Source organism: Epinephelus lanceolatus, chromosome 16 (genome assembly GCF_041903045.1).
Source record: "Epinephelus lanceolatus isolate andai-2023 chromosome 16, ASM4190304v1, whole genome shotgun sequence".
Lineage (NCBI taxonomy): Eukaryota > Metazoa > Chordata > Actinopteri > Perciformes > Serranidae > Epinephelus > Epinephelus lanceolatus.
This window is the reverse complement of record NC_135749.1, coordinates 9,409,604-9,430,494: the sequence shown is the minus strand read 5'-3', so window position 1 is coordinate 9,430,494 and position 20,891 is coordinate 9,409,604. Positions and strand designations below refer to the sequence as shown.

Below are 20,891 nucleotides of genomic sequence, written 5' to 3'. Positions count from 1 at the left end.
TGACCTTGTCTGTCTCATTCTTGTGAACATAATTGTCATGATCCTGAGTTTTTTTTATTCTGTTATCTTGTGGACTTTGTTTTGGAGTTTTTTGTTTATGTTCCTTGTTTCATGTTGTTCATTCATGTTTAATCTGCTTCCTGTTTTATTTTGTAAATTCTCTCCTCATGTGTCGTGTGTTACTTCCTGTCTTCCTGTCTCGTTCGTCCTTCCCTGTTCCCAGAGTCTTCCCCTCATACCTGTTTTGTATTAGCCTTGTTTGCTCCACCCTAGTGTTCCCCTCCACACCCTTGTTGTAAGCCAATCTCATTTCCCTCCTCTTGCCCGTGTCCACCTACTCCAGCTGTGTCTCGTTCTTGTGATTAGTTTTCTGTGTATATATACCTGTGTGTTTCCCTTTGTTCTTTGTCAGGCTTTCTGTTGTTCATCCTGCATTCATCCCTGCGTTAATCCCTGTGTTCTTGATGTCGTCCATGCTCCATGTCCTGCCTGATATCTTGTGTTTGTGTTTTTCCTGGTTGGTTTTCGGTTTGGTTTTTGTTCAGCTTTCACTTGGACTTTTGTTTGCCTGTTGTATCTGAATGTTTTTTTTGTCTGCTGTATTAAAGCTCGCTTCCTGTTAAAACCTAAACCCGCCTGTCAGTCTGCATTTGGGTCCTTCCTGAACTGGCAAGTGACAATATTGTCTCAAAAAGGCCCTGAGGGAATTTCTTCCAATTTGGCACAAACGTTCACTTGGACTCGAAGATGTACTGATTAGATTTTGGTGGTCAAGGGTTAAAGGCCAAGGTTGCTGTGACCTTGCATACATCTAAATCTCGTGATCAAAATATCTTAAGAATACCCTGGGGAATTTCTGCAATTTTGGCACAAACGTCCACTTGGACCGAAGAATAAACTGATCAGAGTTTTGTGGTCATAGTCCAACGGTCAAGGTCACTGTAACCTCAAGAATAAATACACTAATTAAAACAAAACTTCACACAAATGTCTGATAGTATAAAATAATGAAGTGATAACATTTTATATCCAAAAGGTCAAAGGTCAACTTCACTGTGACATCATAATGTTCTGCACAAAACACTTTTCTGGCCATTATTTAATTTAATATTTCAGGCACAGAAGGGAAAATATTTGGTCAGATACTTCATTGGTGACACTAATCCTGGGTGTCCACCTTGAAATTGTGCTGATTGTATAGATGCTGATGGGCAAAGATGAGTGTGAGGCATCCATGTTGTCACAGACATGGATGTTAACTGTAAGAACAACTTGAGTGGTGCACGGAGACATACAACTGAGGGGCGGCAATTCTAGTTTGGATAAGTTTGGTTATAACTAGTTATCTGATGCTAGAAAAGGCCTGGTCAGATGGCAGGAACTTCTGCTTCAAATGACATCACAAGCGCAAGATGGCAGCGGCCATATCTGGGATATTTTGGCTTCATTTTTGTACAGTGGGAGTAAGTAGAGACATGTTTTTCATCTCTACATACAACGGCAAAAATGTTTCCAGATTTAAGGTATTCCCACTCCAAGTATGTTTCTTATCAACATTTTAGGTGTAGCCTACACACTCACAGCATTTGGTTATGGTTATGAAAGGCGCATAGTGTCTGGGAAGTGGATGGAAAAACTCAGCACTCACTTGAAGCACAACTCAAAACTCATGTTATTCAGCAATATTTAACCAAACCCACAATCTGTCCTTAAGATTTAGACACATCAAACCGACATCATAAATTAGTGGCGATGACGGCAGACTGTTGTGTTGTCTCATGTCGCCTGTGTCTTGGCCAAAAAGCTGCCCATGAAAACACAGTAAAACCTACAGCAAACAGCCAACTAGCACATATGTTCTGCACCTGCCTGAGAGAAAGTACCTCTCCATACCAGCAGGCGGTGGTAGTCTTACCCTGCGCTTGTGAACAATAGCACAAATGAACCATTTCAGCTCAAAGACAAAAAAAATTCAGTTGAATTCAATCTTATTTTTGAAGCCCAATATCAGAAAACCCTGCACACTGCTCCTGCTCAGCTTCACGGTTTATTAGTAACACTAACATCTCGGTCCTCCTGGACTTTCCTCAAGAGTGTGAGAAAGACTAGTGTGCAGAATTTACTGTTCAAAGACTCAAGTGATATCTTCCAACGCATCTGCATCTGAGACAGTTGGATGTGCAACTATCTCTCTTCAAACAAAGCTCAATATCACAAATCAAAATTATCCTCAGAGGGCTTTACAGCATACGACTCCCTGTGTCCTTGGTCCCTCACAGCAGACAAGGAAAAACTCCCCAAAAAACCTTTAATGCGAGAAACTTCAGGACGAGTAACTTTGTTTTTTATCTCACGCCCTCTTGACAACCTAGCTCACCTCTGTCTCTCTCCTCGTGCACTGAGCATAACTGCCAATCAAAGTGATTTTCTTCACTGCCAGCCCCGATTCAACATGCTGAACTGGCCATAAAAGGGCCAACAAGGACCAACAAGAGCCGACCAGTGTCAATGGTGCACGATGCACCGCAGAAACTAGGGCAACAGGCGCACACTGACAACCAGACATTGACCTATGGCCGACAGTTGGCTTGGCATGTCAAGGCCCTCAGACAAGCGTCTTTCTTGCCTTTACCTCCCCACAGGCAGCACTTATGGTACAAAGTTCTGGGCTTTATACATCTACAAGAACATAAAACATGCTTCACATGAACGTTCCAGACAGCAATTACACTTCAAAACAAATCAGTAGTATATCGGCATCATGTCAGCAGGAGCCATGAATAGATGATTCATACAAATGGAGATACCAACACACATTTTCAGACTTTTAAAACATTTATAGTGGATGGATATATTTGTGTGATGAATGAAAAGAAGAGCACTTGTGAGTGAAGTGGACATGCTCGTCAGGTTGTCTCGTTAAATTATCAAAACTCTCGGATGCAGCGCCCCTTGATTCCTCCATTGGAAAGCGGTCTTCAAACATTTATAGACGATCCAATGAGCACCTCGTTTGAAGCCTTGACATTTGTTTCAACATTTTTCATGACGATATGTCGATATCGATCAAGTCATGACTACATAACAACACACACATGAATACATAGCTGTTAAAATAATGTTGGAACAGTATGTAACCTGTGTGTAACATCTCAACAAGCTTCAGTCAGCAGAACCTGGTCTGCTGACTGACTGGATGAAGGAATCATTTCAAATTAATTGCATGGATCATCAGAAAAGGTGGCATTATTTTTTAATAATCTAACTTCTTGCAAGAAAAAATGACTGACTGTGCATTTCAGAGACAGATTGAGGGGGGTTTCTCATTCACTTCATCACAGTTAGCATCTAATTGGGGGTAGCATCTCATGACCCTCAGAGGAACTGAGGCAATGTCGACCTTCTTAAAAATGATGGCACAAGAACAAATGCTATCTACATTCTTCATTCACATTCACAGTTCGCTCTACCTCACTCCCCCACTTCTTCCAATCAGCTCAAACCAAGCCACGATCTCTATCAGCCAATCATGTTGCTGCTGACAAACTTTAAATCTGTTTTCCTCTCTACTGCTGCTGTCAGATGTCATTTCGGGCAGAATCTTTGCACCCTCCTACACCCCAGTCACCACGTCCTATGTCCAGGTCTAGCTCATCAAAAGTCCACTCCTCATCACATCTCTCTTCATCTCATCCCCACCAACACCACCACCGCCCGCGTCTAGACTCCATAGGGGGTTTCCTATTCTAATACAGCTTCAACAGCCCCCTTACAATATATGACGCCACAATGGGGTCTAATCTAAAATTTTTACTTCTAATTTACAAAACCCTGACTATTAGACAACCTCATATTGAAGCAGCTCCAGTCAACATTTTTTCAATGGTTAAAATGACACATATGCACAAATGTATAATATGGAAATGTTGCTCAAAGGGACAAACCCACAGAGAATCATCACCTGCAGTTCCCCTCAGCTCCAGCGAGCATTTAAACCTTGTTGAACTTATTGTTTCAATTTTTCATCTGCTTTGGTTCAGTCTCACTGCTCTCATCAATCATCATCATCTCACCCAAAAGAGTAAACTACCTGTTCAGCACCAAACAACAGAGACACAATGTTAGCAACCAGCTGGTGAACATAGTGGAGGATTTAGCAGCTAAGGAGTTAGTGGAGACTGAACCAGAGCGTGAATATTAGACTTAAATTCATCATCTAGACTCCAAATGAATGCTGATGTTGCTCTGTGTCTGCTGGATGAGTAAGGAGGAAATGATCTGCTAACATGTTAGCCACAACAAGTTAATATGGATTCATTTTATGTCAGTTTGGTGCTTTTTCCGCTGCCCCCAAGTGGCCAAAAAAATCAATGCAGTTTTAAAGCATAAAGCATTGACATCATTGTATTCTCGGAAGCCATCGGCTGTATTCGGCGTCTGACTTCCGGCAGACGGCGATACAGCCTCGGGGGGCAGACCCCCGATTTGGGCGGAGGAGGCGAATTTCCGTTTCCGACTTCCGTTTATATATAAGTAAATATGCTGAACCATTGCGATGGATTCAGAGTTTGCAGTGACGCCAATTATGTTGCGCCTCGTTAGTTCACCGCACGGACCGTTTAACCTGGCAACAACTGCAGCCGGCTCAAACGTGATCCGTCAATATCACGCAGACTACAAACAGCCTACAACCGGAAACCAGGGCTCTTCCGCTCTTCTTCAAGATCTCCGGGGTTTGCCTACAGACTCTACATTCACTGAATGTAGAGTCTGTATAAAGAGAGTAACATCATTGTAACAATGACATAAAATAGATTGGACAGAGCAGTAAGCTGGGGTCAGCATTACTCCATCAAGCTGCCAATTTTCCAATCAGCTGATGTCAGTTGGAAAGCCCTTAAAACTCTAATACATCATAATTTGCAAAACAGATTGGCAAAATATCAACATGCTGAGAATAAGGCCATTATAGCAGTCTGATCCATACACAGCAGTCATCTGTTTATTCTGCCACTGGGTTATCACTGAGTAGTATAGCTCTATTTTTAAAGGATGCACATTTGAGGAAAATAAGGACGGCTCCTCCTGCATCAAATTGCCTGCAATCAGGATGTTTGTGATTTTCCTGAGAAGGGAGGAGCTTGCAATCAAAGAATTATTAGTCTACTGAGGAAGCACTTACGGTCCCTGTGTTTTTCTTTTTTTCAGCGAGACAAATTACAAGGCAGGGCTGGCAGAGCTGACATACCACAGCCCCAAAACCTCACAGCAAATGTGCAGATTAGAATGTGTTTTGGGCACATTTGCTGTTCATGCTGGTGACCAGTCTATGTTGGTGGTCTTGCTGGTGCTGGTTTAAGCTGGCATCTGTGCTGGTCATGCTGGTGACCAGCCAGGCTAAAATATCAGGTGATATCTGTGACTCAGAAAAGACTGATAAGCTTAATGTTATTAAAATCAAAATGTTTGAAGATCACGACTACGTAACCTGCCACGTTTTTACATCAGTTTGGAGGGACGATACATCGTCTTACCAATTTAACCAACAGGTTGTCTTCTTCACTTTTAGAGCACAAAATAACGTACTCTTTTGAGCTACACAAATAATATCCTATTAACAATGGATCAAACAGCTATTTGTTATGTGAAAGAGTCACTGATGGACCCTTTAGTATCTTTCAGCTGGTTGTTTTATTACTGTTTTGGTGCTCTCACCAGCAGGTAGCTTTTGAACCGAGCACCGAACAGCAAACTGACACAATTCGTGACCACAGTGGGGCATTAAGCAGCTTAAAGGGGAACTAATGTTTTTTTCAACCTGGGCCCTATTTTCTGATGTACTTTTGTCTAAATGAGTGATAGGATGTTCAATATTTGACATTTCTCCAGTACACGGACGTACATAGACGCAGAACTCATTGAAACTGAAGAGTGGACGAGGAGAGAGAGGGAGTAGCAACAGGCAGAGGAACATGTTCGATTCAAGCTAAAGGTCAACACAGACGTTCTTTTCTCCTTTCTGTTATGTTGTCAGATAATTATGCTAACAATCCGAGCCTATCTGTGTGAAAAAATGCACTTTTAGTGGACGTACTTTGACGTTGTTTGACGCTGTCTGAGTACCCTATTATTTAATATAGCGCACGCTCACAGGCTGCAGGCAGGTCAGCCCTAGCTTCGTACTGGAGAAATGTCAAATATTGAACATCTTATCACTCATTTAGACAAAAGTAGATCGGAAAATAGGGCCCAGGTTGAAAAAAAGGTTAGTTCCCCTTTAAGAGCCAGGTATTTTTCTCAAGGGACTGACATGCAACTAACAGGAGAGTGAATTTTGGCTTGAATATTGTTTATGAATATGACTCCAAATGAAGGCTAATGCTGCTCGATCTGCCAGACATGTTGTAATAGGTGTATTTGGCAGCCATTAGCCAACACATGCCATAACAAATTTATACAGTAATAATGTCAGTGTTCTGTTGCCCTCTAGTGGCCAAAAAATAATAAGAAAAGACCAATTACATCCCAGTAACTATTATGATATGATTGATTAATCAATAAATAACTTTATTTGTCTCCGGTGGGGAAATTGACCTATGGCTAAGCCCCGCCCTCAAACGCGATGAGCCAATCACAGTGCGTATAGCCATTCCCATACACTCTGACATTCTCTGCCTGGACGTTCATTGAAATGCATTACAGAAAGTCAGTTTTGTTCGGTTTTATGAGCTTTTGTGGAGATTTGAAGTTTAAAAATGGTCAAACGGTGTGCATGGGGTACATGCAACTCTGACACAAGGTATCCTGAGAGGCTGGGCGACCAGGTGTATTTTTTACACTTTAAACCACATCTCAACCGAGAAAAGTGTCTCCTTTGGATAAAGTTGTGTGGTAACGTTAGACCACAACATCAACTCAATGTGAATAAGATTAACAATGATGTCTACATCTATTCTAAGGTAAGTCAACATCGTGTTTGAGGCAACATATTGTCACTTTGCTGGAAAGAAATATAAAGTTATCTTTAACATCTCTAGCTAACGTTAGCTAAAGTTAGCCTAACGTTAGCTCCTAGCTGCGTTGTTCATCATGTCACCTTGTTTGCTGGGAGTTCATTAGCCTATTTTGTTCTAGTTTTGTACTTTGGTGATCGTACATCATTGTTAGCTGTTGTCCAAAGGGCTCTAGTTAAGCTAACGTTAACTTCTGGAGCTTAGCTTCATTAATTTATCTGTAATCACAGAGATAACAAAGGTTGGCAAACGTTATGCTGAATGATTCAGTGTAAATACTGTAGCACCAAACTAACGGAGAGACACTCTTGGTAAAGATGGTAAAAAGGGCGTTATCCTTTTCTCATATTCTGAGCCAAAAACCTTAACTTCAGTGGCACTTTAACTTGTTGTGACGGCAACGAGATGCGGTTCACAAGCGTACACTGTGACCTGTAAATTTTGGCTTGTAATTTAAGCTTTTTATCGACCTTCTCAACAATAAAATGATGAATATATCCCTCCAATGCGTAGTTTAGGCCCTTTTGGTTACTTCTCAATGACATCTGATCGTTATGTCCCCAAAAATCATCAATTGCCTCCTGCGAAATGCCGTGTACTGTGACACCTGCCGGTCACTGAATGTTGATAGTTTGTCCGAGTGAGTGGAGGGGGCGTGGCTTAGCCATAGGTCAATTGGTCGTGGGATATAATAGTTAAATATTTGTTCACTTCCCAAACCGCTAATCCTGTTAGGGGCGGGGGTACACCATGGACAGGTCACCAGTCTATCACAGGGCTGACACATAGAGACAGACAACCATTCACACTCACATTCACACCTACGGACAATTTAGAGTCACCAATTAACCTGCATGTCTTTGGACTGTGGGAGGTAGAGTACCTGGGAGTACCCGAGAGAACATGCAAGCTCTGCACAGAGGGGCTCCCCCACCCAAGGTTCGGACCAGGAATCCTCTTGCTGTGAGGCGACAATGCTAACCACTGTACTACCATGCCGCAAATTATTCAATAGTTCTTAACTACGCACTATTAACTAGGTAACTGGTAATGGAGCCTTAGCCTTATCATCTGGCATCCAGAACTTTTCCTTGCTCTGGCCCTAACCACTGGAAAAGCAGCAGGTGTTGGTCATGATGGACATGATCTAATATTATGTATTCATTGGTCACAGATCACAATCGCTCCATTTTGACAATTTTTGTCCTCATTAAAATACCTTCATCAGCAGTGTTTAAGCTATTATCTATTGTCTGTTGAGAGCAGACAATCTCATCCTGCAGCTGCCTGTGGAAATGTTAATACTACTATTATTATTACCTTTGTTATTGGTTATGTTTTCAGTTTGGTTTGTTTGTCAGCAGAGTTCTACTGGCACCATTCATGAAACTTGATATAAGGGTGTAGCATGAGCCAAGAAAGAACCCATTACATTTTGGAGCGCATCTGAATCACAGGGATTCACTAATTATTTTTCAGTTAAGAAGTAAAATTGGTTTTTAAATGTTCATTAAACTGAGACAATGTACTGATACTGTTTATCTGCTTTGTGCAAAATAAAAAATAAAGTAAGGAATACCCAAAAACATGACACTGAGTCACGATGGGTACTTTACAGACTAATTCTGACATGTTTAGACTTGGTATATGTAAAGAAGACTACATTTACTCTAACAAAAACCAGGCCAGGACCTTATATCTGTGGCTATATGATACTTTTAGGAGTGTATACATGTTTGTTTTTTATTTATCAATGCCTCAGTGTTAGCCTGAATAAAAAAAGCTCTGTCCAAATCAACTAAGCCAAAGTCAGACATGATTTAAGGACTCAATAAGTCATGTTAAACAAGCCTAACGATCTGAGCAAGCACTTGATATTTGGCACCATTCTTGATGCTACAGACACATTTTGGTCTGTGCCAAGAACGCAATCACAGTTCGTTATCCAGCCCTGTAAAATAATTACAATTTTGATGCTAGAATTTTATTCGGGACAGTTTGGAGAAGGCTTCCGATGCATTTAGACTTTTGTGCTTGGAAATAAAACAGATAATATGACAGAACAAATAAAGGTTGACACATCCTCTCAAAATGGCCAGAACCAGTTATACTGTGAACATGTTTTTGCACAGTATATCACAGAGTTAAAAAAACTAAAATTAATCTGCAACTATTTTGATCATCGATTTATTATTTAAATACTGTCTAGATACCGCTCAATTTTAAGGACTGGCTGCTTTATGTGATTTGATATGTTGTGAATCAAATATCTTTGTGTTCTGTCAGACATCTGACAAACATAATTGTTAGCTGCAGTCCCAGACATAAGTCTCCTCATCTGCAAATAACTCATTCAACAATTATACTATTATCATGTTATTGCACAAACTGTCTCGTGCCTTACAAACAATCAAACACAAGATTTAACCTCTTCAGTTCAGCCCATATTAAAGACAAGATAACAGCACTATAAGGTAATCATTTTAATGTGTCCCTCCTTTCCAACATTCTTCTGCCAGAGTCCACTTGAAAATTTGGCTATTTCTAAAAGTTACTGATAGCCTGTGTGGGTCTGAATACCAATTGACACTCAGCCTTAAAATATAAAACATTAAAGAGGCAGGTTTTAATCGAGCTCCTCTAAAGGCTGTCTCTATTCCAATGAGACAGGACTCCATAACTGTTGTGGGGTTTACCTCGTCTGACAGGAGTCTGGTTGCCGCCTTGAGACTGTGACAGGCTCTATGAATAACCAAATATGCATCAACACAACACCCTGTGACCGGGATGCACCTGAGGTCTGCACGGACAGCAGGGATACACCGAGAATCCCCGGAGAATCCAGCTGTTGCCTCACATGTGGAGGAAAAAAAAACCTCCCCTGCGTGAACACAACTATTGAATTGCCGCATGCATTTGATTTAAAGCCCTGCTATCATATGACACAGACGAGGCTTTGCAAACACAGCAGGGCGTTTATATGACCTGGGTAAACAGCAGCAGATAACAAGACAATTAGCTTCACACACAGACGTAATGTTATCAGCGTTTCCAGTCCAATAAACTTAACATTGCCTTAACTGTGGCCCCGATGCGCCTCGTAAATGGAAAGAACGTCACGCAAAACTCAATTTAATAATTTAGCATTTTAATATATCCGTATTCACTGCCAGGTAACTGTTGGGCTTGCTGTCAAATAAAACGCAGATTATTAATCTTTAAGGGCAACACTATATTTCGGCTCACATTGAACACACACAGCAGCTATTATTTCAACAGCATTTTAACTTTTATAGATGGTTCGCATTGGTCGCTACCGCCCTCCGCGGTGCGTTTCATTGGTAAAAGATCGACAGAAACTGCAGCGAAGCAGCGTAAAGATGGTGTTTTGCATCAAAATTAAGCGAAATTTGTGGCTTATTCATACGCCGAATGAATGCGTGGCTTTTAAACATCTCAAATACTTATTTGGTTTATTTTTGTATGTTGTGTCTTCTCGGTAATAACCGAAGAAAGCTCAATTAGTTTTTTTTCAAATGGCGTCTGGCGGGACGTTCCCTGTGAAAACATCACGCATCAGCCTACCTGAGCTGCCGACACCAAATCAAAGCTTAATGTTGTCTGATTATGAAAAGAAAACACAGCATACACAATACAAAGCTCAAGTGCACATTTATAATCAGACAATATTTACATTGTGGGTCAGATTTACCAAAAACAAATCCTCCGTGCAGAAATAAATAGCGGCAGCGACCATGCAGAGGACAGACAGCGCAAACATAATACAGCAGACAGGCATAAGAGCAACAGGCGACACAAGTCTCCTCACCTGCAGACACAGTCATTACCTGGTGGAGTGGAAACGGTCTTATCACATGAAGCAGCTCAGACAGGCTGTGAGGGCAGCCTGCCTGCTCATGTATCCGCTCACTGATGTACAAGTCGCAGTGTGAATTCGCATCTTTACCTTTCAGTATAAAACACTGCACAGGAGTGAATGGGGAGAATGGGAGGGGTTCTCTATGTGAAGTGAGCGGGGAACAGAGACAGCACCACGTCCGGTGGCAACCTCCAGTGTAAAACAGAGTCCCTGTGTGAGTAATTTACTCCTGTATGTAATGTAAGATATGTTAGAAATAAAGCAGAATAAACAAATTATAAATACAAATGCATCTAAGTTTTGTTCTGGATATTTTCATGTTTGTTATACACTGAAAACAACACAAACAAAACATTTAGGAAACCAGTTCATGGACTGTAATGTGTAACATGAAGGGACATATGAACATGTTTGGAGGTGCCAGAGTGAAAATGAGATGCTGAGCCTATACTGACCCACGTCCTCCAATCTGTGCATGTATGTAGCCTGTCAGGCTGTTCTCATGTTCTGTTCACATGTATACCTATGAAAATTAATGCACCAGAATTCATAACATAACCATGAGCCAGTCATTTATATAACCTACATCACTGTGAAGGCTGCAACCATGTGACAAATGCACTGATGAGTAAAGAAGGAGGTAGTACAAAGAGCAAAAGTCTGCATAAGGAGGCAGGCTGGCGTGTGGATGGGACAAACAAACACAGGACTTTCCCCCAGGAGACTGCCCTTACATTAAACATTTTACCTGATGATGGCAAACCATAATTCTTCTCCTAAAACTAACTTTACTTTCCAAAATTTAACCTACATAACTTTACTCTTCTGATCCTAACTTATTGCTAGGCAACCTGTGGCTCTTTAGCCTCTTCTCCAGTGGCTCCCTGTGGCCTTGACAAAAAATATATGGAACTGAATACCAGTTATGTTTGTAACATTTTATTTTTTGTTTAACATTGCTGTAGCCTGAAAGTGATTCTTGCATTTTCCAGTTGTATAAATGTGTAGCCTACACACTGAAAAGCCTGAATATAAAAAAAAAGTCTTAACATCTTGTCAACAATGCGTGTCAGACGTCACCTTCTCTAAATCTGTAAAATTTGCCAAATCTCTATATCGATGGCTAAGCTTGAGTCTCCTCAGTGAGGCTATTGATTCCAAATCTGAAAAAGAAAACATCTAAAATAAAATGGAAAAAGGGGAAAATAATGAGTGGACAGATTTGTTTGCTTCAACCACTAATGCTGCCAAGTACCAAACAATCATAAATATCTCACAGCAGAGCAGCTACTTTGTTGTGATACATTATTGAATGCTGATTTAGACCTATTAGGAATGTTCATAGGCTAATGTAGATAAAAATAGGCTGTGTTGCCAACGCTATACGGCACAAACATGTATTGCGGCTCCAAACAGATTTCTTAAAAAATGTTTTTGCCAAAAATGGCTGTTTAGATAGTAAAGCCTGCTGACACCTGTCAAACTTAACAACACCCAGCCATGACTCTTTTCCTGAACCCAGCCAACATAACACTCCTTTCCTTAACCTAACCTACCTAACTTTACATTAAGTACGTCATGTGATGACACCTGACCATAATTATTTTCCTTAACTGTAACTTTACTCTTCTGAACCTAACTTGTGCAACTTTGCATTAAGTAGGGCCTACGTAACATGATAACACCCAACCAAAATTCTTTTCCTTAATCTAACCTACGTAACTTTGCATTAAGTATGTAACATAACGAGACCCAGCTATGATTCTTTTCCTAAACCACACAACACTCCTTTCCTTAACCAAACCTACATAACTTCACTTTCCTTAACCTAACCTACGTAACTTCACTTTCCTTAACCTAATCTACATAACTTCTGAACCTCACCTCTGCAACTTTGCATTAAGTATGCAACGTAACGAGACCCAGCCATGATTCTTTTCCTAAACCACGCAACACTCCTTTCCTTAACCAAACCTACATAACTTCACTTTCCTTAACCTAGGAAGGAAAGTGAAGTTAGGCTTCAAATTAGAAAATAAAAAACAGTTACAAGTCACTGATGAATAATAAAAGTTTAACATTGAGGCACACAAACTTTACAGGCATTTGGTATCCCACTGCCTCCTTTTGACCCAGTACCATTAGCTAAAGAAGGTCATGGGATATAGCCGAAATCTCCAGATAAAGTTACAATATATCTCTGGAGTTCAGGTTGAACTGGCTGAAAAACATTATGGATAATAATAGCCTCATCGGTGAGGTCAGCGAGACCCAAAAAGACATCAGAGCGAGGCTGGGAAAAGCTTCAGACTGCCTTCTCCCATCTCTGTTCTGTCTGCAGATCCAAGCGACACAGCCTTACAACCAAGATGCTCTTGTGTAACAGCAATGTCAGGTCTGTTCTGCTGTATGTTTCATAGAGTTAGCGAGTGGTCAAAACAGACATGAGGAGAGCGGAAGTCTTTCACAACGGATGCCTCAGACAAAGATGCCAAACAAAATGTCCAGCCTTGAACTGTGCAAGAAAACAGACGTTTGACATGGTGAGGTCATGTGCGGAGAATGGAACAGGGCCAGATCACGAGAGTCACCTTAAGATGGACACCTTGTATGCAAACTTTGAATTACCTCTGACTCACAAACACTTTGCCTTTTACAGTATTTACTTTAGTGCCCAAACACATTTACAATCAACCAAACCACTGAGAATTTATCACGTTGATGCTCTTCCATTAATCTGGACTAAATGGCAGTTGAAGGAGTTCATAAATGAGAGAGTTAATCAAATGACTAATATGCACGCTAATTTTATCACAGCCAATATAATCAGCTGTTGGCCTCTGGCTATACACACAGCTCTACGTTTTCCAGCTCCATGTTAGAGCAGAGAGGTTCATCAGTGGCGTACAACAGGCCCCGGTGCTCACTGCTATGACAGGCCTGATAGTGTACACTATAGTGCACATATCATCTCGTCACATGATCAGACACTTGACATTAAATAACATTAACTTATATATTACCCAGCAATCATCATTGCATATCTGTATATCACAAAAATACCAAAGAAAATTAGAAATTATTCGTTAAATTTGACAATTTATTACAGTTTATTTGGAACAATCATGTTTTTAATGTAATGAGAGTTCTTCTTTGAACACAGGGATTTCCAAGGTGGCAGTCACTCATAAGGGCCCATTCTCCACCCAACACATTGTTGGCGGGCCCACTCTCTCTATGGGCCCCCCACCTCAAAGGCCCCAGTGCAACCACACTGCCTGCACTGTCTATATTTACGCCCCTGAGGTTGATGTTATGGAAGATATTTGGAGGGCTAAAACAACCCACTTGTTCTTACCAATAAGAGTTAAACTAGTTAAAAGAGTGGTATTTTTAAGTCAGCAGAAGTGGGTGCTTAGATGTATTGGGAACTAAATGATAAAACCAGGCAATATACAAACACACTATTGAATGTAAAACATAACATTTCATTAATTTTTGTATTAATCAGTTCACAGCAGCTTCATGATTTGAATCTATCTCTGTATCTCCAGCTGGGGTAGTTCTCATCAGTCCGTCTGTTCCTTTTGCTGTTGAGCAGTGACCAGTGTGACAAGCATTTATTCCACACTTTAGATAAACAGTAACAATAAAAGGTTTTGACACAAGCAGCTACTTGAGAATCAAAACCAAACCTGAGTCAGCAGATTCACTTTGTAAGAGAGCCTACCTCCTTCTGCCAGCACTCTGTTGACTCCTCATCTCTGCTTCGTCCTCTCGACTTTGACAGTGTTGTGTTCTAAGCGTCTGTGTTTGCATCTTAAAATTACATTTTAGATTTTGAAGTTTCTTCAAACTCCAAATTCATCTTATTCCAAACAGTATGAGGGAGACCCACGGATAAATCATCATATTTGCTGAGCTTACTTCGTGTTTTCTTGACTCTTTTCTTTTCCCTCATATCAAAGTCAGTTTGGTTAGATGCCTGAAATAAGGTCTTTGGTTTGTGGTTTTGCGATATAAAATCAGTCAGTAAATACCTCGCTCTTTAAAGGAGCAATAAGCGAAATTCTTCATTTCTAGATTGAAGGAATTAAAAAATTGCTATGTGAAGAACTAGAGGTGTAATTTCATATGGAGTATAACATGACCTCACACACCCTCTCTCTGTGTTGATCTCCAGCCCATTGTTTACAAGCCAGTCTGGCTGCGCGTTCATGTACGTTCATTCATGTACGTTCATTCCTCTCTTCTCCATGAGCCGGGCTCACGGGCTCACGGAGAAGAGTTGGAACGTTAGCATGGCAGCCAACTAGTGCTAACGCTAACGTCCCCACGCTTAAGCAGGCTCCCGGAACCTTAGCATGGCAGCCAACTAGTGCTACACACGCTAGAGCTCGCCAGAGCCGAGAAGCAGGGTCCCGGAACGTTAGCATGGCAGCCGACTAGTGCTAACGCTAACATCCCCACGCTTCTCGGCTCCGACTCACTGAGCCTGGCGGAAAAGCGTGGGGACGTTAGCACTAATGGGCTGCCACGCTAACGTTCCAACTCTTCTCCATGAGACTGTGAGCCCGGCTCCTGGCTCAGTTGGAGTTGGAGCATTAGTGTGGCAGCCGAGTAGTGCTAACGCTAACAGGAAAGCAGGGAAATAGCTAAACACAGCAGAGACCGAGAGTGAGTGAAAGACATTGCTAACTGCTAAATTAAGTTGGCTGTTTAGGTTTTATTTCCTCGCCCCTGTGGCAAGTGAATCTGCCTGCAGTGAAAGCGGGGGCTAACCGGTGCTTCTTCCTCATGCTCCACTTCACTCAGCTGCTAACACAACCAGTTAGCCTCCGCTAGCTTCCCAGCTAGCGGCTTTCCATTTGGATCCAACCGGAGCACCGAGCCCTGGTTTGTTATTCAGGTTAATGTGGGAAGAAGCAGCGGGTATATCGGGCAGCTGAGTGAAGCTGAGTGAAGTGGAGCCTGCGGAAGAAACACCAGGACCGTCTGGATGTGATAGTCCGTGGAGATGCTGCGGTACTCGCCGGCACAGACGAGGCGAGTTGGGGGGGTGGGGGGTGTTGGAGAGCAGAGATAGAGGGAGGAGTGGCTCATGACACACTTTGTTTTGCTCTACAGGCAGTGCACAACAACGAACCTAGCAGTGAAACGATTTCGCTTATTGCTCCTTTAAGCTTTTACGTGTCTTAAAAAAGGCAGTTGCTAGCAAGTGGCTAAATGGCAAAATTTAGCCATTTAGCCACTGTCGGGGACGTTAAATGTCATCACACTGAACTTTTACAGCCTTGTTGTGGTGGAGACGATGACATCATGTGACCATAGTAGTGTAGTGTGTTTATAGCCTAATGTTTTTTACTTCTGGTGATTGCATTTACAGTTCAAAAACCATGAAAGTGGTGTTTATCTGTGAAGATTATCTTGCTGAACAAAACTTCCAATCGAGAAATCCCATTGGCTTTTTGTTTAGGGAACCAGGGCGACACTAAAATCCAGGTTAGCCTAGAAAATGTTATCCCCGAAGCACTCTGTTGCTTTTATCTATTTAAACTATGTAACCAGTGCTTATAGGTAAATATTTCAACCATTTATCCATTAGTTTTTGCCGTGTATTTTAATCACTTGTCCAGAGCTAACCATTTCAACCATTTTTAAAAATAATTTTTTGCCAATGTAATGACAAAACAGTATATAAATGCAACATTTTATATGAGTTTAAAATAAATGTCTGATGTGAATAAATGCACACATAACACTTGTTTCTCTCAGTTTGGTTGAAAATGTGTTAAAATCTGTGTTAGTGAGCATTTCTCCTTTTCCAAGATAATCCATCTGCCATTTATATTTTTGTTCTGAGTTAATCAAACCATTTATTCATTAATTTAATCTACTTATTTCTGTTTAACTGTTCATCTATCTTTTATTCTAACCATTTATCAATACTTCTAACACCTTATCTCTGTATGAAGTTGGACTTCTGTTACACCATATTTGAATTAAGTCATTGGCCATGCAGGCCTCAATAGGGCGTCTTATAAGCTAGCTAACCTGTCTGTCAGATAGTGTTTGAAACACTCTGCTCCCCAAAGTAGCAAATGCTTCGCTTTTATTTTGAAAAGGTAATCACTTGGTTTCCTGGTATTGTTGTAGCCGACTGCAGCAACTTGATGCAGCTGTGGTGTTCACCATGTAGAGAGCAGATGAAATGAATGGGAAGGCATCATTTGGCAGACAGGCAATAGATCTTGCATGTGTGTTTGTGTTTGTGTGTACGTGTGTGTGTGTTAATGACAATTCATTTCCAAAGGACAGTTATTGTGCTGATCTATTGTTAGTGGTAGTATTGTGCACCTCCAGCTGCTGGTGCTGTGGCATACCAGGGATTACAGACACATGTTCTATCTATATCTGTAGAGTATATCTGAACAATGTGTCTATGACAGAGGTCTTTGTCATCAGTAAGATTTCAGCTTCATTTCTGCAGCTGAATATGAAACCATGTTGTGGAATATCAAAGTTATGAGAGGTGTTTGCTCGTGAAATCGTCCCAGTGTTTGAGCAGGTCACACCGACCCAAAGAGAACCAGGTCAGAGCACTGCACATTCCTACCAATCCAGGCCACAGCCGTCTGCCTGACAGTCTATCATTCTTCACCCTCAGTCAAACCTAACACGAGAGGACAGGACATGTGTACAGTAAATCAGCCATGACTCAAGTGGTGTCCACCTCTGATAAAATAACAGCACTCATACAATACAGTTTGTTCGATGACATGTTTTCCTCAGGCAAGCAGCAGAGGTTTTGTGTCTGCCTCCATCTGTCCAACTGTTTTTCCATCTGTTTGTTTCACCTGCGTAAAGTTTGCTGTGGACATTTGCACACTGACCTTCGACTTTGTCCCCTGATATCATCACCATACTTCCTGTTTTCCAAAAGCTTGTGCATACCTTATCTGCAGACAGCTGCAGACTTGAACAGGTCACACAGATGCACACATTGTTCCATTTATACCACAATTTTGGGTCTGTGTCAATCTAACATTCACGCACGCCACTTTCCTGACCCATGCTCGTCTTTTCCAGTTGATGGCAACAAGTGGAACAACACATCTGTCTCTCAGATAATTCCACTTGTAAGGCAGGCATTTTCATTTCTCAGCAGTGTTTGCATGATTTCTTGTCAGAGCTTCAACGCCATTGGCTGACTTTGTATTCCTTGAAAAATAAATCATATAAATGTGAGTAACGGCAGATCTCCTGGCACCCCCTCTTTGAAAGACACTTGGATTTTTATTTTTATTAAAAAAAAATAGATACATATGCCACCAGCTGAACTAAACTGTCGAACAAGAGGTTATATTTTGTAACTTGAGCATGCCGAGGCATATGGTCACAATTTTGGACCTCACCAAAACGGACCTTCGTAGACATGACAGATGATAACATTTCGTCTCGTGGATCAAATCGTAGACATGCAGAAAGTATGAATTGCCCTTAAAGGGAAAGTTTAGATTTTTTGAGGTGAGGTTGTATGAGGTACTTATTCATAGTATTTGCCTTTTTTAATGGAACAGATACTTAAACTCATCCTTGCTGAATTACTGTTTTGCCAGCCAATAGTGAACAATATGGTAAACAATTTGGAACATTGTCATCTCCTCCTCTCACCAGACAGAGATATGCTGCTGTCTGCAGTGCCTCCTCCACACACCAAAGCAGAGATGCACTCATTCTCAGGCAGAACTAATAACTGCAGGCATTCAGTTTAATCCGAACCAAAATTAAAGATGTGAATCCTCCCTTGGACCACAGTCAGGACTAAACAGCTGAACCTTGGTGTGATGGAAACAGGTGGTCTCAGTGTGGATCAAACTGAACCATGGTTTGGCTTGTTTCCAGTGTGCAAAGATTTTTTTTGAATGGACTTTCATGCTAATTGCAGAAAGTTTTGGCAGGGTATCGTCATGTGATAAGAGCGTAGAGTGTGTGTGGTTTCCCAACAGAGAGAGTGCAGGTGGCTACATTCAGGGCAGACAGGTGGTGATAATCAGAGTGTAGTAAACGTACAGTGTGGGTTGCAGTTTGTCCGTGAACAATGCAGCTTGAGCCACAGTAGCACATGAGGACAGTAGGTGACACGTTTATAAAGAGTCAGCTGGAAAAACTCACAAGGACTCCACTCCAAGAGGATGAAAGAGCACGTCCACAAATACAAACCTTGGTTCAGACCTTGGTTGAGACTTTCAGGTGCTCAAAAGGCCCTTAGACAGAGAGGCCCATACCAAGTGCGGCTAACAACGGGAACCGCCCTACAGGTGGAGGAGAAGTCAGAATGGATTTAAGCCACATGAGCGGTTGGTGTCACTGTGTGGTTGTGGGCGGCCATGTCTCTCCTCCCCGGCACAGGTGGAGATGCTCCCCTGCGAGGACGAAATAAAAGTATTACCCGAGCACAAGGGCTCAGCTGATCACTAACCTTTTAATGATTGTCACTCAACAGTAGACGATAACATCACACTTTGAAGATGTAGTTTTCATGATACCGCTGATTTAATTCTGAAAATGATGGCAGATTAGAGTTAGCCTGTTGTTTGTGTCACCGATTGCCACATTCATATCATCCACCAGAGCTTAATCCAATTCCATTCATTACATTACATTGGGAAATGTTTAACCGGTATGATCTGGGTTGATGAAACTAATGAATGTCGTTATCTTACAGGTCGACACTGATCTCACCTCCTGGACTCACAGAGGGAAGCAGTTGATTTCCTCGTGTCGCAGGTTAATCGATATTATCAACCTCCAGGTGTCAATATGTCTCGTGTACACAAGGTACTGAGCTCTACACACAGTACTGAACTGCTCATCAAGGACAGGACCAAATATGAAGTGACCAGTGTATCTAAGTAAGTGCTTGAGTTCAGTTTGTTCTCATTCTATAACCTCTATAAAAGAAACTATACAATCTTTGTAGGAATCCTCAATAAGATGAGAGATTGATGTAGATTATTGCTTTTGTTTCTTTGTTTTTTTTAATGGGTCCAGTTGTTCTGTTTTCGCAGCTACATTTCTGTCAGGTTTAATTCTAAGGCTGGCTTAGGTTAGAGGGGGATGATCCCAGGTTTGACGATCCTTTGTGCATCCTTGTGATCACATTTGTTTAATTTCTGTTAACAACTGCCACAGACTCTAATGTGTGTTTTTTATATAATAGCGTCTTTTAGCAGAGGATTTATTCTCATTTTCCTGCCCAGGGACTGCAGGTGAAAGTAGCTGTGCACTGTCCCTGTAAAATAAAATAAAATAAAATAAAAACAAAATTTGATTGAATCAAATTAAATTAAATTAATCATAATGTTTCTTTTTACAACTACTTCACTCTTCTGGTTATGTTTTACTAAGATTTCCTCTGATCAGAGTCAGTTCCACCTATCTTTTCATCCTGAATACACACTTACTCATACGGTGATTCAGACTCTGCTTGTTAAAGTTATCACCTGGTTGAGCTGTTCACCATTTGACAGTAGTTTGACAAAGGAAATGTAAAACAGAATCCTTAGTTCTACTGTAAATTTTTGTTTACAGTTGACTGTTTAAATTTGATTTATTTACATGTATTAGTTAGAAGTGGATTCATTGTATGTCTTTGCTTGATTTACATTTCCTTCTTGATCTCTGATTCATTTTTGACTGGTTAATTTGAGGTAAAGTACCCAAAATCCACATGTGCTGCGTCACCATAAATTCTCTTGGGCGATAGATAGTGGTGGAATTTTCGATCATAAAGAAATGCTCGACTCTGTGTCTCCTAAGGATGTTAAATCTGTGCATCGACATGTAGCTGACTTAAGAAGCATCACTGCCCTTCACATTTTGCATGTCTTATGTTGAGAGTCTCCTGTCTTAAAGATAAGAGGTTGACCTTGCTGATGCTCCCGAGCAACGCACACACTCTGTCTGACTCTTGTCTGGTGATGTGATGATACGAG

At 41.2% G+C, this 20,891-nt stretch overlaps 1 protein-coding gene across 2 annotated transcripts in view; it reads right to left on the bottom strand.

Annotated features, from left to right (window-relative positions):
• The window catches only part of lrrc3b (leucine rich repeat containing 3B), a 35,048-nt gene extending 24,005 nt beyond the window's left edge, over positions 1 to 11,043 (bottom strand). The window contains exon 1 of one of the 2 annotated variants that reach the window (XM_033636741.2): positions 10,843 to 11,043. The gene's annotated coding sequence lies outside the window, so the exon portion shown is untranslated. The remainder of the gene's footprint in view (positions 1 to 10,842) is intronic. The other variant, XM_033636740.2, reaches the window with a different exon arrangement.
• Positions 11,044 to 20,891: the final 9,848 nt, after the last annotated feature.